This window comes from Papaver somniferum, unplaced genomic scaffold (genome assembly GCF_003573695.1).
Source record: "Papaver somniferum cultivar HN1 unplaced genomic scaffold, ASM357369v1 unplaced-scaffold_24, whole genome shotgun sequence".
In the NCBI taxonomy this organism is placed as follows: Eukaryota; Viridiplantae; Streptophyta; class Magnoliopsida; order Ranunculales; family Papaveraceae; genus Papaver; species Papaver somniferum.
The window spans coordinates 4382235-4399627 of NW_020634374.1; positions in this window are offsets into that span (position 1 = coordinate 4382235).

The following is a 17393-nucleotide window of genomic DNA, read 5'->3' on the forward strand; positions in this document are numbered from 1 at the left end:
AGAATAGATTCTTTGCTTTTGCACTAACTTCTATGAAGAATGTTTTCTTCTTTTTCATCGGGTTTACTTTGTGATGCTCTGGTGGTGGTGGTAATGGTTGAGATTATGGGTGTCCTACCAAAAAGTGGTTTAGTTTTCCTTGATCTATCATTCTCAGAATAATTCTTTTTACATTTCTGCAATCATTTGTTGTATGTCCATGAAAATGATGATAAGAACAAAACTCATGGCTTCTGTGGTTTGGAGGTGGTTCTGTTCCCATGTTCCATGGTGTTGGTATATTCTCCATGAAAATTATAGCTTCCCATATTTTATCCACACTTGCATTTAGAGGTGGCATCTTGATTTCTTCCCATACTACCGTGTGACTTCCTTGTCCTCTATTATAATTTTGTCTTTGACCTCCATAAGTTTCTTGTGGTTGATCGAGTCTTTGAGTCTTGTTATTTCCACCACGATTGTAGAAATTTCTTTCTCTTTCATATTCCTCTTGATCTCGGCTTCCCATAGCCACCAGTTTCTGTTGATTGTTACCCGTCATCTTCTCTTGTTGTACTTGCGAAGTATTCGCTACTGTGTTTATTAGCTTGGGTAATAAGCTTGCATTCGCTGTTTGTGAGTTGGTGTTCGCAACTGGATATGATTCCATTTCATTTTTCCTTTCCTCTAGAGCAATGTATTCTTCTTGAAGTTCTCACAATTCAGTCATTGTGATCGTATTCTTGACTCTGAAAATTTGGACATACAATAGGTTTGTTGCAAAAATAGCAGTGATAAATGATAATATAAGATATCTCTCATCTACACGGCCAGCCATTTCGCTACACATAGTCCTCCATATTTTAGTTGGGTGCTTCAAACTTTCACCAATCGTTTGTTTTAATCCAAGCACGTCTTCAATACCAGGTCGCGAAGAATTATTACTTATATATGCCCCCAGGAATGTAGTCTTCAAATGATTGAAGGATGTTATTGTATTCTTTGGTAGACCTTCAAACCATTTTAACGCCTCTCCTGTTAAGCTGGATGCGAAATATTTGCACAATACGGCATCATGATTTTCCCATTGCAACATGCACCTCACATAGGCTTGAATGTGTTGAATTGCACAAGTTGTTCCATCAAAAATGATGGTTAATGCGGGAAAATTTCATTTCGGTGGTATTCCTCCTAATTGTACTTCCCTTGTAAATGGAGTTTTCGCAGCTTCTTCTATAGCTTCATTCAATTGTCTTCTGCCTACTTCTCCTCTATTATTTAGCATTCCTCTCATTTCTTCTAACTCTTTCAAGATTTGTTTATTTACACCTGAATTTTGATCCATTGGTCTTTTTAATTTCGCCTCTCTTCTTCTGCGTTCATGTCTTTTTTCTCTCGCGAAATTTTGCATTTCTTCTTCATTATTCTCATCTCGTCTTCTTCTGCGAGTTTGTTCTTCATCTCTATCTTGAATTCGCAAATGATTATGTCTTTCATTTTCCCCTTCATGATTTTGTTCATTCCTTATTAATTTCATTCGCTGCCTTTCATCCATTCTCTTTATTCTATCGTACTCTTCATTGATATTACCGCTATTCCGGTTTTGTGTACGCCTTCTTTCTCGATTGTCGTCATTGTTCTGGCGAATTGTCTCCCGAAGCTCTTGTTCTTCCATTTCCGCTCTCAATCTTTCACGTTCGCAAATTAAACGCGCTTGTTCAGCATAATGTCTTTCAATTTCTTCTTCAATCGTTTGTTGATTTCTTTGAGTTTCTCTTTCATGTAAATTTCTTCTTCCTTCCTCTCGATTTCCTTCGCCATCTTGATCATTTCGTCCCTGACATTGTCCATTCTCTTGATTTCTACCATTTTGCCTATCATCAAAAGTTTCATTTTGTGGAACGTAACGATCATCAGCTCTTTCTCTATTTTCGCGGTTTTCTTCATTAGGATTTGATATTTCTTCTTGAATATTGTTTCCAACATTTATTGTGGGTGAATTTCGCCTCATTTCTCTTCTAGTCGATCTTGAATATGATTTTGTAATGCTTCTCGATCTTCTACTCTGTAGTCTCATATTTTTCATCCTCAATTTGTGATTTTTCCTTGTTAGATTTGCACGTTCTTCTGCCTCAGCTCTTATTTCTTCATGTATTCTTCGTCTCAACGTTTCTAATACTCCAATTTCTTCATATCCAAGAGTTATTCCTTCATCTGCTTCTTGATTTCTCTCTGCCTGTCTATAGTTTCTGGTTTGTTGCTCTTCTTCTACTTCTTCTGCCGAATTTGATTGCCAAGTGTGTATACTCACCCTATCATAATCTGTATTCCTCCCTTGTACTAGTGTTTGTTGAATTGGTGGTTGAATTTGATTTTCTCCATTATTTCTCATTCAAGTAGATTCTCCCATTTCACTTCTTTCTCTTCCAGCAATTCTCTTGCTTCTTCTAACAGTGGTTGGTTGTTCTGATGTATTTCTTCTCCTAGCCATTTCTTCAATGTTAACGAATTGCAAAAAATTATGTAAAATTCTTAATCAATCACTCCAAATCTTTACAAATCTCAATATTAATCTTCAATTTTTTCTAGAATAATATTCGATGCGTCCCTCCTTCTAGCGCCATTATGTAGTTGCAGGAAATCCTACACTACACCCCTCATATGATTTCATTATTACTCAACTCATTTTTAGATTTACACTCTTAATTTTATTGATCAATATTTAAATGTTCTTATAAGAAAAGATAAAGGAATCAAGAATGACCTCTGCTCTAGACTTTCTCTCTCCTATTTACTTGTTTCTTAGTCAAAAAGATCTCTCTCTTTTCTTTACAACTTGAACGACTATTTATAGGGAAATACATAGTGGATGACAGCTAATCTGTCCTTTATTTCCGGATATGGCTTGCACATTCTCGCAATATTACAAATGTTAATCTCGCAAACTCTCTAATTTTCGCAGGATCATCACATCTTTCTCATGATTTTAGCTGACGTCGTTTATTATATCATTCCTGAAATTGTTCTGCGACGCTGTTGTGTTGTGTTGTTGATAATTTCGCTGAAATATTGTCGTTGCGAGATGCTGATCCTACATATTAGCAAAGAGGTAAAAATTGTCAAGGCTAGTGATTCTTCTCAACAATAGGTTTCCTATGATGGCAAAAGTGAAATACCTTCACCGGCAGTTAAGGCTCAAAAGGGAAAAGTATATCAACCTCCAAAGTCAGCACACACGGATTGAGGTAAGAACATTCCTTATGTTTGACACTGTTGTGGAAATAAAGGTCACCTGGAAAAGAGATGTCGTTTCCGTATAAGGAATGAGAACTTCATGATGTTCTTGTTTGGACATCACAAGAAGTTGTGAAACCAAGATCATATGTTAAGACTAATCCCCTTAACATTACAGGTTGTAACTATCCAACCTTTAGGCTAAGGAATCAGTGTTGTGATAAACATAAATTTGCCTATAAATGTCATACGAAGCCTTTTCAAAATCGTAATGGTTATCAAAAGGATAACTTCATAAAGACGAAGACAAGATCCAATGCTCCCAATTGGAGAAAGACTAACTTGCAAAAGAATAGTCAATCCAATTCTCTTCCGAGAATTCCAGAAGAGAGTAATGGGAAGAAGGGTCAGTTTATTCCTAAACACACTCAGAAGTGGATTCCAAAGAAAGTCAATGATGCTTTGAGTGTGATAAGGAATGATCTCCCAGAAAATCCCATGACTATGGAGAAGGCAGTATCCATGATGTTGGAACTTAAAGAGTTCTTTGGAAAGATGAATTTGGATGTGAAAGGTTCTAAAAGCGATATCTTTCATGATAATCTAAAAGTTACTTATGGTGAGAAAGATACCTCAACAAAACTTGAGTGTGTTGAAAGTGCATCCCCACCTAGGAATGCCATGCTTTGTATACGGTGAGGGAAGCACGAGAATTGGGGAGCACAGATTATGTTCGGTAAGGTTGTAAAATTCGATTAGATTCTTCTAAAAAGGTATGTCTATAAACTTGAGAAATATTTGTGTTTTTATTTTGCTTAGAGTTCTTATAATGATCCATGTACCTCGCTTATAGTTCATTTCTACCTAACTTGATATGTGTTTAAGGTTCTTAAATGTTTAGTTTTGAAAATAGTAGTTCAGGACGTTTGGACTTCATGGTACACATACCAGGTATGTATACCATCATTTAAAATCAAAATCCAGGGGTTTTAGTACGCATACCCGTTTTCATACTGCTCCAGGACACGAAAATTCGTTCGCAAACCCGTATGCGTACTGTCCTGTAGATGTCGTTTTTCGGCAAACTTGTTTTGGACGTAACTTCTTCGTCCGAACTCGGAATAACCTCATTCCTTTTGCATTATCTTCCTATTTTAATTATATTCAAAATGGTGATGATAAATCCTAAATTTGTATGAGTTGAGGTTAGTCTTTGTCCCGTATCTTTTTTTTTTGAGTGTTTTGCTCCGTTTCGTCGCACTTGTTCTACTTCTTTTGGACTTGGGCACTTGGATTCTTGGAGTAATTATCTTCTAATCTCATTTGTAGCTTTTACAAGAATGATGTTGGTGAATCACAAAGAAGGAAGTTCAAGAATAGGCAGTAGTACGCATTTCTATGAGATTCTTGAATGTTCACAATCATCTTATGTGAACTATGATGCATGGTCTTCAATGACTTTGTATGTTCTTATTCGTTAAGAAAATCTTTTATACGCCTTTGATAACCACTTTTGGTGTAAATCCGTGCGAAAAAGATTGATTCTACCTTCTAAGGGAAAATATTGTTTTTGCCGTATTAATCTTTATGGTTTTATATATTGCAACTTGTTATGGGATATTTGTGTTTGCGTCTGTGAACTATGATTGTCCCATACATGGTCAAAAGTTAGGTCTTTCATATGGCTTTATGCAAATTTTGATAAAAGATTGAATGAAATTTTGACAAACAAAAATTAAGCTTATTATGTCATTATGCAAATATTGATGGAAGATGGGATGAATTTTTGTTCACAAAGATTAAGTCTATTGTATGTCATTGTGAAAATAATGATGAAAAATAGAATGAATCTTTGTTTATTCCAGTATTGATCTTCCCTGATCCATATTTTATGTATATACTATGCGGCTCCCTAAATTCTGTTATGTTGAGCATTTCCTATTAAATTAATCATAGGTTCTCTTGTGGTTAATTTAATTGAGTTTTTTTGATATAAATTCATGTTTCATGTGATTTTTTATGTCCAAAGAAATCTTTCTTTTCTTGTGAAAGTAAGGTCGCTCTTGTTGTTCTTTCGGGAATGGCATTTTGTGGGGGAAAGTTCTTAATTCAACTTGTGCTTAATTGCCAAATCTTTGTTGGGAGTGTGGCTGTGGAATATTATAGGGGTTATCTTGTATCCTTATAAACTTCTTGATGAATGCATTTAGTTTCGGCTATATGATTGCATCTAAAAAAGTTGATATATACTTTCTTTTGGTCATGAAGTGTCTCTATGGAAATTTCATTAGGATCCCACTAGTTTCTGTACCTTTGGCAATTTTATTGACAAAAAGGGGGAGAATTAATGTATATTTCACACTACAAATATATATGTTTTCGGATCATTATGTAAGGAAGAATGGTTTCCATGTGAGATGGAGTATTGATTAAGGGGGAGTGATACATATCACATCGTATTGTTGTCGAAGTTGTGATACAATTGAACTTTGATGATGTGTAATAATACTATGACACTGTGTAACAATGATTGAGAGCTTTTGTTTTCTCATTGTTATGGCTACGGATTTTCAATAACGATGATGCTGAACTTACAACCTTTAGAATCATTGGAGTGCTTGGAAGTGACGAAGATATCGAGTAATGTTGAAGAACCAAGAGGATCATGCATGTGGAAGAGAAGCTGCAAAGTTTATTAATTTTGTATTCCATATGTATTGATAGTTTTGTCACTAAAATTGACAAAGGGGGAGATTGTTAGAGCACTACTCGGTCGAACTCGCAAGCATTGTTATCTCAAGCTTGTTTGTCAAGTTTAGTTGTCAAAACTATAAGTCTTGATTTCTAGTATACTAATAGCTAAGTCTCGGACAAGGATAAAAAGTGTAGTTGAACTCTAGACTCCACGGTGTTCATCATGCAAAGACGAAGAATTACTCAAGGAACTGGTGGAACTTCATCGACAAAAAGGTATGTGGAGACTTGAACTTATCTATCACTCAAAAGTCTACTTTATCTCCTATCTTGAGACAAAGGTCGTATTGCTATATAGACTATGATTATACACTTGTACTATTTCGAGCCGAGTTTATCTCTCTTATCTATTTCTTGAAATATGTGTTGGTAAGCTTTCGTTTTATCCAAGTTCATCTTTACTAGTGACGAAAGTCATATTAGTTTAAATTACTTGAAAATCGCTTTGACGAAAAATAGTTTGTTAAAAACAACTATATAACGTCCTCTAAGAATGTTTCAATAATTGAAATGAGAGTTTAGAATACATAATCATGGTTGGATATAAACATTGTAAGACAACTCATATGTGTGTAAGTCCAATATCCTTGAACCAAAGTATGCGTACTTTGCTGCTCAGGATAACCAGAACTAAAGTCCGTGTACTGCCGGAAGTTCACATCCCGTGAATTTCTGCTGGAGTTTGTGAACTGAAAACAAACTTAATCCGGGTACTTAAGTTCGCGTACCAGTATGCGTACTTAAGTAGGTTATTTTCTAAAAAAAAATTAATTCGTGAACTAAGACATTTATATTTGAAGGAATGCAATCTTTGCAAACCCTGGCTATAATGTTCATGAATCGGTTCGAGTGAATCAAAACCGTTTTTGTTTCGATTGTGTCTTGTATACTTCTATGAGATTTAAGCAATTGAACAACTCTCTAACTAGTTCATTTGAGTCATTTGAACTAGTTTTGGTAAAGAAGAATAAGCTTGATATGAAAGTGCTCATATGGCTAACCTATGGTTAACTACCGTTGAACCAACGACTTGTACACGTTTAGGTACGGTTACTCAAACCTAAATGAAGTTACATTTCATGTGTGTATAACAAGCTAAGTTCGATCTAACGGTTTAAAGATATTAAATTGAATCTAATCTGCAGGTTTTCATCTAACGGTGAATATTGAATGCTTTGTTACCAAGGTAGAATTGATTGCAAACCCTGATTTAAAGACTATATAAAGGAGAACTCTATCAACTGGGAAACCTAATCCCCCATATGTGTGATACTAGTTGTATAAGCTAGAGTCGATTCTCCTTTAACCTTAGGTTTCTATCGAGACCCTGTAGGTTAACGACTATAAGACTTCATTGGGATTGTGAAGCCAGACCCAACTATTTTCTCTGTAGTTGCGTCATCTGATCTTGCTGTTTCTATCGTATTGAGTACAATTGTAAAATTGGCTTGATATTAATTTCTCCGATAGGAAAGATAGAAAAGTAGTCACAAACATCTTCGTCTCATCTTTTGTGATTCCGCAATATCTTGTTTCGCTAGTCGATTAAGATTATGGTGAGGTGATTGATAATTCTAGGTTGTTCTTCGGTAATATAAGTCCGGGTTATTGATTGGTTTCTGTTCACGTTGATTTATCAAAAGACGGAACAAAACTCGTAGGTATTTTTGTGGGAGACATATTTATCTATTCCTGTAGACTTTTCTGTGTGATATAGATTTGTTTATTAAACTCTTCGACTTTGGGTCGTATCAACTCTTAGTTGTGGGTGAGATCAGATAAGGGAATCAAGTGCGGAGTATCCTGCTGGGATCAGAGATGTAAGGTGCGCAACTGTACCTTTGATCAGTGTGAGATTGATTAGGGTTCAAATAAAGTCCAGACCGAAGTTAGTGTGTAGTAGGCTAGTGTCTGTAGCGGCTTAATACAATGTGTGTTCAATCTGGACTAGGTCCTGGGGGTTTTCTGCATTTTCGGTTTCCTCGTTAACAAAACTTCTGGTGTCTGTGTTATTTCTTTTCTGCATTATATTTTGTGATATAATTGAAATATCACAGGTTGTACGTGGAATCGATCAATTGGTAAATCCAACCTTTGGTTGTTGATTGAAATTGATTGATACTTGAACATTGGTCTTTGGTACCGTTCAAGTTAATTTCTCTTGTGTTCAATTAGACTCGCATATTTCTATTTGCTTGAGTAAGTATTAAATCGAGAAATTGAGATATAACTCTTGGATATACTTTTTATAAGATTGAGTCTTGTTAGATCATTGCTCAGTCGAAATCGCATGCGTCTCTATCTCAAGCATGTTTGTCAATGTTAGTGATCAAAACTATAAGTCTTGATTTCTAGTCTACTATAACTAAGTCTCGGACTAGGATAAAAAGTGTAGTTGAGCTCAAGAACTCTATTGGGATCATCATACAAGACGAAAAACTACTCAAGGAACTGGTGGAACTTCATCGACTAAAAGGTATGTGGAGATTTGAACTTATCTATCACTCAAAAGTCTATCTACTCTATCTCCTATCTTGAGACAAAAGTTGTTTTGTTATATAGACTTTGATTATACACATTTGTATTTCGAGCCGAGTTTATCTCGCTTATCTATTTATCGAAATACGTGTTGGTAAGCCTTCGCTTTGTCCAAGTTCATCTTTACCTAGTGACGAAAGTCATGTTATGTTTCAATCACTTTGAAAATGGCTTTGACGGAAAATGGTTTGTGAATAACAACTATATAACGTCCTCTAAGAATGTTTCAATGATTGAAATGAGAGTTTAGATTATATAACCAATGTTGGATATAAGCATTGTGTGGCAACACATATATGTATAAGTCCTTATTCCTTGAACCAAAGTATGCATAATTTGTTGATTAGGAAAACCGGAACAAGAGTTGTGAACTCAGTCCGCGTACTGGCGGAGGTTCTCATCCCGAGAAAATTTGCTGGAGTTTGTGAACTCCTTCCGGGAACTTAAGTCCGCGTACTTGGGTTGGTTATATCTAAAGACGATTACTTGTGAACTTATATTTATATTAACTATAAGGAATGCTTTTGCAAACCGTGGCTATAAAGTTCATGAATCGATTCGAGTGAATCAAGTCGTTTTTGCTTCAATTGTGTCCTGTATACTTCTATAAGATTTATACGATTGAACAACTCTCTAACTAGTTCATTTGAGTCATTTGAAAATAGTTATGGTGAAGAAGAATATGGTTGATATGAAAGTGCTCATATGGCTAACCATTTGGTTAACTATTGTTGAACCAACAAATGTACATGTTTGGGTACGGTTACACAAACCTAAAATCGTGCATTTCATTTGTGTGAGCTAAGTTTTCGATCCAACGATTGAAATATATTATCTTGAATCCAATCAGGTTTTCATCTAACGGTGAATATTGACTGCTTTGTTACTAAGCTAACATTGATTGCAAACCCTGATTTGAAAGACTATATAAGGGAGAACTCTAACAACTGGGAAACCTAATCCCCACACCTCCTGTGTGATACTAGTTGTATAATCTAGAGTCTATTCTCCTTTAACCTTAGGTTTCTTCTCGATACCCTGTAGATTAACGACTTGAAGACTTCATTGGGATTGTGAAGTCAAACCGATACTACTTTCTTGTAGTTGTGTGATCTGATCTTGCTGATTCTATCGTGTTGAGTACAATCGTCAAGATTGGCTGGAGATTAATATCTCCGATAGGCAAGATATAAAATTAGTCACAAACATCTTCGTCTCATCATTTGTGATTCCACGATATCTTCTTTCGCCGCATCGATTAAGATTATTGTGAGGTGATTGATAATACTAGGCTGTTCTTCGAGAATATAAGTCCGGGTTATCGATTGGTTTCTGTTCACGTTGATTTATCAAAAGACGGAACAAAACTCGTAGGTATTTTTGTGGGAGACATATTTATCTATTCTTGTAGACTTTTCTGTGTGATACAGGTTTGTTTATTAAAGTCTTCGACTTTGGGTCGTAGCAACTCTTAGTTGTGGGTGAGATCATCTAAGGGAATCAAGTGCGTAGTATCCTGCTGGGATCAGAGATGTAAGGAGCGCAACTGTACCTTGGATCAGTGTGAGATTGATTGGGGTTCAACTACAGTCCAGACCGAAGTTAATTTCTAGTAGGCTAGTGTTTGTAGCGGCTTAATACAATGTGTGTTCAATCTGGACTAGGTGTGGGGCTTTTATGCATTTGCGGTTTCCTCGTTAACAAAATTCTGGTGTCTGTGTTATTTCTTTTCCGCGTTATATTTTGTTATATAATTGAAATATCATAGGTTGTGCGTTAAGATCAATTAATTAGAATATCCAACCTTTAGTTGTTGATTTACATTGATTGACACTTGAACATTGGTCTTTGGTAACGTTCAAGTTATTTCACATAATAATCAGGCTCACGGATTTCTATCTGTTCGATTTGCTGATTACATTGTGAAATAGAGATATTAGAACTCTTTGATATACTTTATTAAGATTGAGTCTAGTTGATTCTCTTGAAATTATATTGGATTTAGTCCATACAGATTGCTAATCGAAATATTGGGTGTTGTTGTTGTACCCCCGCTTTTTCAAGTCTTACTGTCTAGTTGATTCTCTTAAAAGTACATTGGAGTTTGTCCATACAGATTTCTAAGCGAAATATTGGATGTGATTGTTAGACCCCCGCTTTTTCAGAGTAGACACAACAACTTTCTTCCAGAAGTTTTACCCAAAATATAAAATCACGTCGATTAGGCAAAAAATTAATGCCAATATGCAACAAGAAGGAGAGTCTCTTTATAGGTTTTTAGAAGATTCAATAATCTCTTGACGCAGTGTCCCATCATGGTTTTGAGAAAATGAAACTAGTGCAGATTCTTTATGGCGGGTTAGAGTACTTGACCAAAACCATGGTTGAGTCATTATGTGTTGGTGGGTTCTTGAATAAAACTACTGATCAGGCATATTTCTTTTTAGAAGAAATGGTTGAAAAATCCCTACAGTGGGAGTAATATGTAGAACACCCTAAAAGACTTTTGGTAAATAGAAGGAGCACCAATATGGTATACTGAAGCTTTGAGACGGATGCTAAGTTTGCTACATGCCTTATCTCGATGGTTAGAAGCTTTAGAATTGAGTCAGTCTAAACATAATTCTTTTGAAATTGATGATAGGATTAGAACCTCTCAAGTCTCTAGTTGTGGAATTGATCCCGATAACTCATTTTGGGACGGAAAGATTAGTGAAGAGCAAACCCATGCTCTTTATAACTCTATATTTGATGACTGTCAAAAGTTTGATCCCTATTCAGAGACCTATAACCGAATGGAGAAAGCATACAAACTTATCATGGTCTCAGGGTCAAAATCAAGGTCAGACTAGTAATTCTCAAGTTCCACCAGGGTTTAGTTATCCCAAAAACCCATTAGAGACAACTTACTCTCAAAACTCTTCAGAAAAGAAAGTAACCATGAATCAAAAGTATACACTTATCATTATATTTTTAACTTTTGTTTTGATCCTATGTTTTTCATTTTTTCTTTTGAAACACTAAATAATAATTTTTTTTGAAGATTTATTCTTAAACATATTAGAATTGAAAATATAATTTATTATAATTATAATATATTTTGTTATTAACTACATCACTAGCATTTTAAAATACCAAATTACCAAATCGAATCTATAATTTCTTAACTTCACATCGTTTTTTAAATTATAGTTTACCAAATTTCATGCCGCTTTATTTTCACAGCACAACACAGCAACGCACAACACAACTGTAAAGCACTTTTCTAAAACTCACAATAGTACCAAACTCTCCTTAAGGATATAAGGCGAAAAGAATTTAGGTTCAGTATTTTTGCTTTTATACAGAATTATGGGTTTGCTATGGCATACAGGCATAGTAACACTTATGTCTCATGCAGTTGTACCCAGCAACACGTGGAAGGAAAGTGCATCAGAGTCTTAAAACATCTCCAACGGGACATCCATTGTGGATGTTTTGTGACGACATCCTTGGATGATATGGAAGCAAATTTTCCCAACTTGTAGGAAGTCGGAGATAATCATCTCCAATGGAGACTTTTGTTTGCTAAATGAATCGGTTATTTGTAATCATTTAATTAGCTGACATCTATCCAATATATACAACATCTTTCTTTAAGTAAAATTCTTTATCAGAAAATACGAGCTCGAGCGTCTAACCTGTTGTAAATACTCCATGAAAAACCTATCTTTCCTTAAATTTTTAAATAAATTATAATATATTTTTGTTCTCTCTTTATTTGCAGAGATTGAAGAAGTAAAACTGGTGGTTTTGTGCAATACATATCTATCTTCTTTTTCTATAATATATCCCATAAAAATGGAAAAGGTGAAAAAGGGATTGTACGTAGTTTATTTATTTTTATTTTTTTAAAACTGATGATTTGGATTCTCAGATCCTCTCAAATAATCTCTAAAATCATACGATGGGCAAGGGGAAATGTGGATTATTTTCATACACATCATCCTCATAATAACTTCTCACAATCTCGTTGGAGATGGATTTTTGCAAAAAGAATAGAAAAATCCTAAGTAGCCCGATAAATCAGAGTTTTAAGATCTCCTGTTGGAGATGCTCTTATAGTAAGCAAAATATCCTTTAAAATTAAAAATTAGATTAGGCAAAAAAGAGAAGTAGATGAAATGTTAGTAGTTTTCGTTTTTTAAGCAAAATGTTACTCGTTGTATACTTGTGCAGTCTCTTATGATTATTATCCCTTACACTAAGTTCCAGCATTTTTGTTTTTATCTGACTCGCGATGTGATCCGAGTTAATTTCTGATTTGCACCAAGTCAGATATCAGACCGTTTGCTTTTTAATTTTTTTCAAATCTGACTCGCTACTTGACTTAGATCTAATTCTTGATTAGACATTCATGACAAATAACATATTCCCTCCGTCCCACTATTAAGTGACCTATTTATGTTTGTTTTTTGTCCCACTATTACATGACCTATATCACCAAACAAGGAGATATTTCTAGAATTATCCTTTTAATTGATTATAAGAAATATAAAAATATGCATAATTTGATAGGCATGTTTATATTCGTTGCATAAGTGTTTTAAAATGCTTTTCAATGATATAAAATTTATGAACATCCGTGGTGTAGTTTGAGAGATAAATCATTTCAAAATTCCATCATCCATAAGGGTATAATTATAAAAAATGCTTAAAAATCTTTTTTCCCTTGCTTGCCTTAAAAATTGTGCAAACTTCAACTTGGTCAGTTAATAATGGGACGGAGGGAGTACCTATTATTCATGAGTTCAGGCGCTGACTCATATATTTTTGAGTCAGCTAAACCTGACTCAAAAATCAAACACATTGAATCAGATCCAGATGAGCCAAGTGATTGTCGTTAGATCCAGAAAAAAGTATTAGAATGTTCGTCTCTTTCTTTCCTATTTTCTTCCCTTTGTAATACGAAAATAAATAAATAAAGGTGTTTGCAGATATTAATTGTTGATGTTAGGTTAACTTTTTCGTCGGCCCCTACTACTGCAACACTCATCTAGTTATATTGTCTGAAATTTGTTTAGAAGAGGGTGATGTGATTTTGTCAAATAGAGGTTCAATTATATTGGCTAAATTTTTTGCAATTAGTTTATAAGTTGTATTGCATAAACCTATTGGTCTGAATTGGCTTGGGTTTGTAGGATGATTATCTTTTGGAACAAGAAAAATAAAGATGCTATTAATTTCAGGGTGCATTATTTCATTTTTCAAAAAATCTTGAATTGTTGCAATTATTTGCCTGGCTAAGTTGGGGCATACTGTGATTAATTTGGGCCTACATATTTCCACATCCACCCAATGGAGAAGGATATGGGGTGTCTAAATTTACTGAAACTACCAATTTACCCTCTAAAAAATATTAATACTATAAATTTACCCCCATTAACTATTAATAATAAAACCTAAAACTAAAAATCAGTTTCAATTTCATTTCTATAAACCGATTCTTCTTCTCTTCTTCTCCCTCTTTTTACATTTTTTTGAAACCAAAACATCGTCGATCCAAAAACGATTAATCGTTCATCTTTTCTATAAAATTTCGTCGAAACCATCGCGAGTGAAGTATGCTATTAACAGGAAATTTCCTAGTGCGAATAATCCCGGAATTGTTGAAGCAATTCAAAATAAAACCAAGAAAACAGTTGAGGAAGTTGAAGCATCTTTAATCGCAGAAGAGGAGGAAATGGGTCGAATCAGGTACTTTTCTATAAACCCAATCATCTAAACTAGGTTTTAGTAACATGCAATCGCTCAAAAATCGATAATTTTGATTTCAATTTTTTTTCTGGTTTACCAGAATCGGACGATGTTCATGTATTTGTGGACCGATTTTGTTAGGAATCGGTTGTTGTTCATGCCCTTATACCCCGATTAATCTACTTGTGTTTTCTGGTTCGATAAATTTGAACAATAATCGGTCAATGTTAATACCCACAAAGTCCGATTGTAAAACTGTAGGGATAACCGTTTTTTCTGTAACTTTTTTTCGTTAGAATCGATTTATATTTGTGTTCACATAGCCCGATTGTGTAGCCACTGCTTTGCCATAATCGGATTTCATTTGCATATATATAAACCTATTGTTGATGTGTAATGTTACAATCGGGTTTTACAACAGTATCGAGTAAACCGATTGTTGTAAGAAAGAATGCCCATTGTTTCTGTAACTTTTTCTTGTTAGAATCAGATTACATTAACACTTATATAACCCGATTGTCTATGTGTTATGTTAGGAATCGGTTTTTATATGTATATCGAGTAAACCGATTGGGTACCTTCAATTCAAATATATATGCATTGAATTCCATTGTTGTTTGTGGCTTATCTCCATATTTTTACAAGCCAAACAAGGGCAAACAACAACGTCAAGCTGAAAAGAAATATAAGAAGAAAAATGACTTTGATACTCCTCAGAGTTTGAAACCTCGTCGAGAGGGTGGTCAAAATTTAAATACCTCCCATCGAAGGGGATCCGGGAGTAAAGCCAAAGCGATCCACATCAATGACCCGCCACCTCAAGCGGAGCAACCAACATATGAAGAATCTGATTCCGATACACCTACTGAACAAGGAGGTGACGAACAAGAAAGCAACGAGGAGGAGATCAATGAAGAAGAAACTGGTGGCAAAGAAGGTGATGAAGAAGAAACTGGTGGCAAGAAAGGTGATGAAGAAAACACTGGTGGCAAGGATGGTGATGAAGAAGAAAGTGAGGAAGATGATGGAGAAAAAAGCAACGATGAGGATGATGGAGAAGAAAGTGGGGATGAGGATGATGGAGAAGAAAGTGAGGATGAAGGTGATAAAGAGATATGAGAAGTTGAAGAACAAGTCCAAGGAGGACAAGTTCAATAACAAGTCCAAGGAGGAGACGATCAAAATGGTAAGAAAGATGGTAAGAATAAAGAGAAAGGGGACCATATGCCCGACCTGAATAAGATGTTTGCTCGAGGCCCTAATGATCCTGTGAAAGGATTACCAGGTGATGGAGGACGGGTGTTATGGGTGTACAAAGAGAGTTGGGCCGCGGTCGTGCCATACCATAGTGAGTACCTAAACCTTGTGCTATGTAATATAAAATATTTATATCAGTGTGGTGTTTTTATTATTTTCCATCGGTTTTGTTTTGTTTTATAGGACCACAGGGATGTTGTTCGTCATATGAAGCCAGGAACGTCAGTGAGTCTGATGAGGAAATGGCCACTACAAGGAATAGAATCAACCGTTGGAGAAGTTCCGGAAGTAATCGATCTAGTCAATAATACAGGGTTGATACCTGCGGTTGGAAATTTGGACCTTGGTTACGAAAAACCTCTTTGTTCCGCCTTTGCCGAGAGATATTACGGGGAAACGGATACTTTACATCTTCCATTTGGAGAAATAAAGATGACCCCAAATGATGCGAAGTTCATTACCGGGCAAAGCATAGATGGTAAAGCCGTGAAACACAAAGGGTACGTGCAAGAGCTTGAATGGGAAAAGATTTACGCGTTCACCAAAGAAGTGTTCCAATGGGATGAGGAGATGACCAAGTCACAAATGCTAGTAGGCAAAGCCAAGCAGAGGATATTCCATCTCTCGAAGTTGAGGGCACTCTTCAACGGAACAAAGAAACTTTGTGATGAGGGAAAAGAGGTGACCAAGGAACATATCTTCTCCATGGCCAATGCGTATGTCCTATACGTCCTGGGATCTGTTATCTTTTCCGACGTTTCCGGTTCCCGTGTGAACGGAAATTTTATTCATCTGTTGCAACCATTTGATGACATCCACAAGTACTCTTGGGGCACTGCCATCCTTGCACACTCGTTGAACGAGTTGAGAAAGGCTTCCAGGGCTGACAAGAACCAAATCGGAGGTAACATGGCTTTTCTGCAGGCGTTGATATATTTGCACTTCCCAATATTTGCTGCAAGGGCTTTTGAGAACAAGGAATGGGACGGTAAATTTTATGGAGACCTGTACATCTACATGAGTAAGGAAAAGGACCAAGATGCGGTTTATTTGAAGTTGTGACGCCAGTTGGACAACTTGACGACGAAAGATGTTGTCTTTGACCCTTACAAGGGCGGTTTGGGAAAAGGAAAAGGAAAGATGGTTGGATGCGAGGAGCAAGATCATTATTTTTGGCCTTTGTTTCACCCAAAAGGATATGTAATGTACAACCCGACGAGAGTCGCAAGACAATGCGGATACGTACAAAGAATCCCAAGGGAGGTGCACAACAAGTACAAACTCGATGAGGAAAAATCCAACTCTTATGATAATGATATTGATATTGTTCACGACCCTTTACCATCAAGTACTTATTGGGAAAAAAGAAAGTTCAGCAAAATTAGTATGGATGATCGATTGAAAATAGATAATGAGGCAATTCCGGGTTACATGCCGTGGTACCTCAATATTTCGCATACTCGAGCGCCACGGATAGATGACAAAGATACAACTCTCGAATTCCTGGTGCGTATTATTTCTCAATTACGGTTTTGTCAATTGTTTTAGCATTATTTGTTTAACGTTTGTTGTTTAAAATGGAAATAGAGAAGACGAATCGGACACTTGATATCCCAAGCACAACTAGAAATCAAGCAAGGAGAAAATGTTAAGGCCAATGAAAAGCTGATTGATGAATTGAACAGTCTCGAAGATGTAGAAGCGGGTGCAAAATTTATAGAAGAGGTGGAGGAGGAGGAGCCAAAGAAAAAGAGGAAGAGAGCCCCCCAAAAAAGTATTCTGAAGGTCCATCGAGCAGCAGCGCCCCAACTGCTAAACGAGGACGAGGTGGTCGTGGACGTGGTCGTGACGTGGTGGGGATGTTGATGAATGATTGGTTTCAAACTTATGTCTTT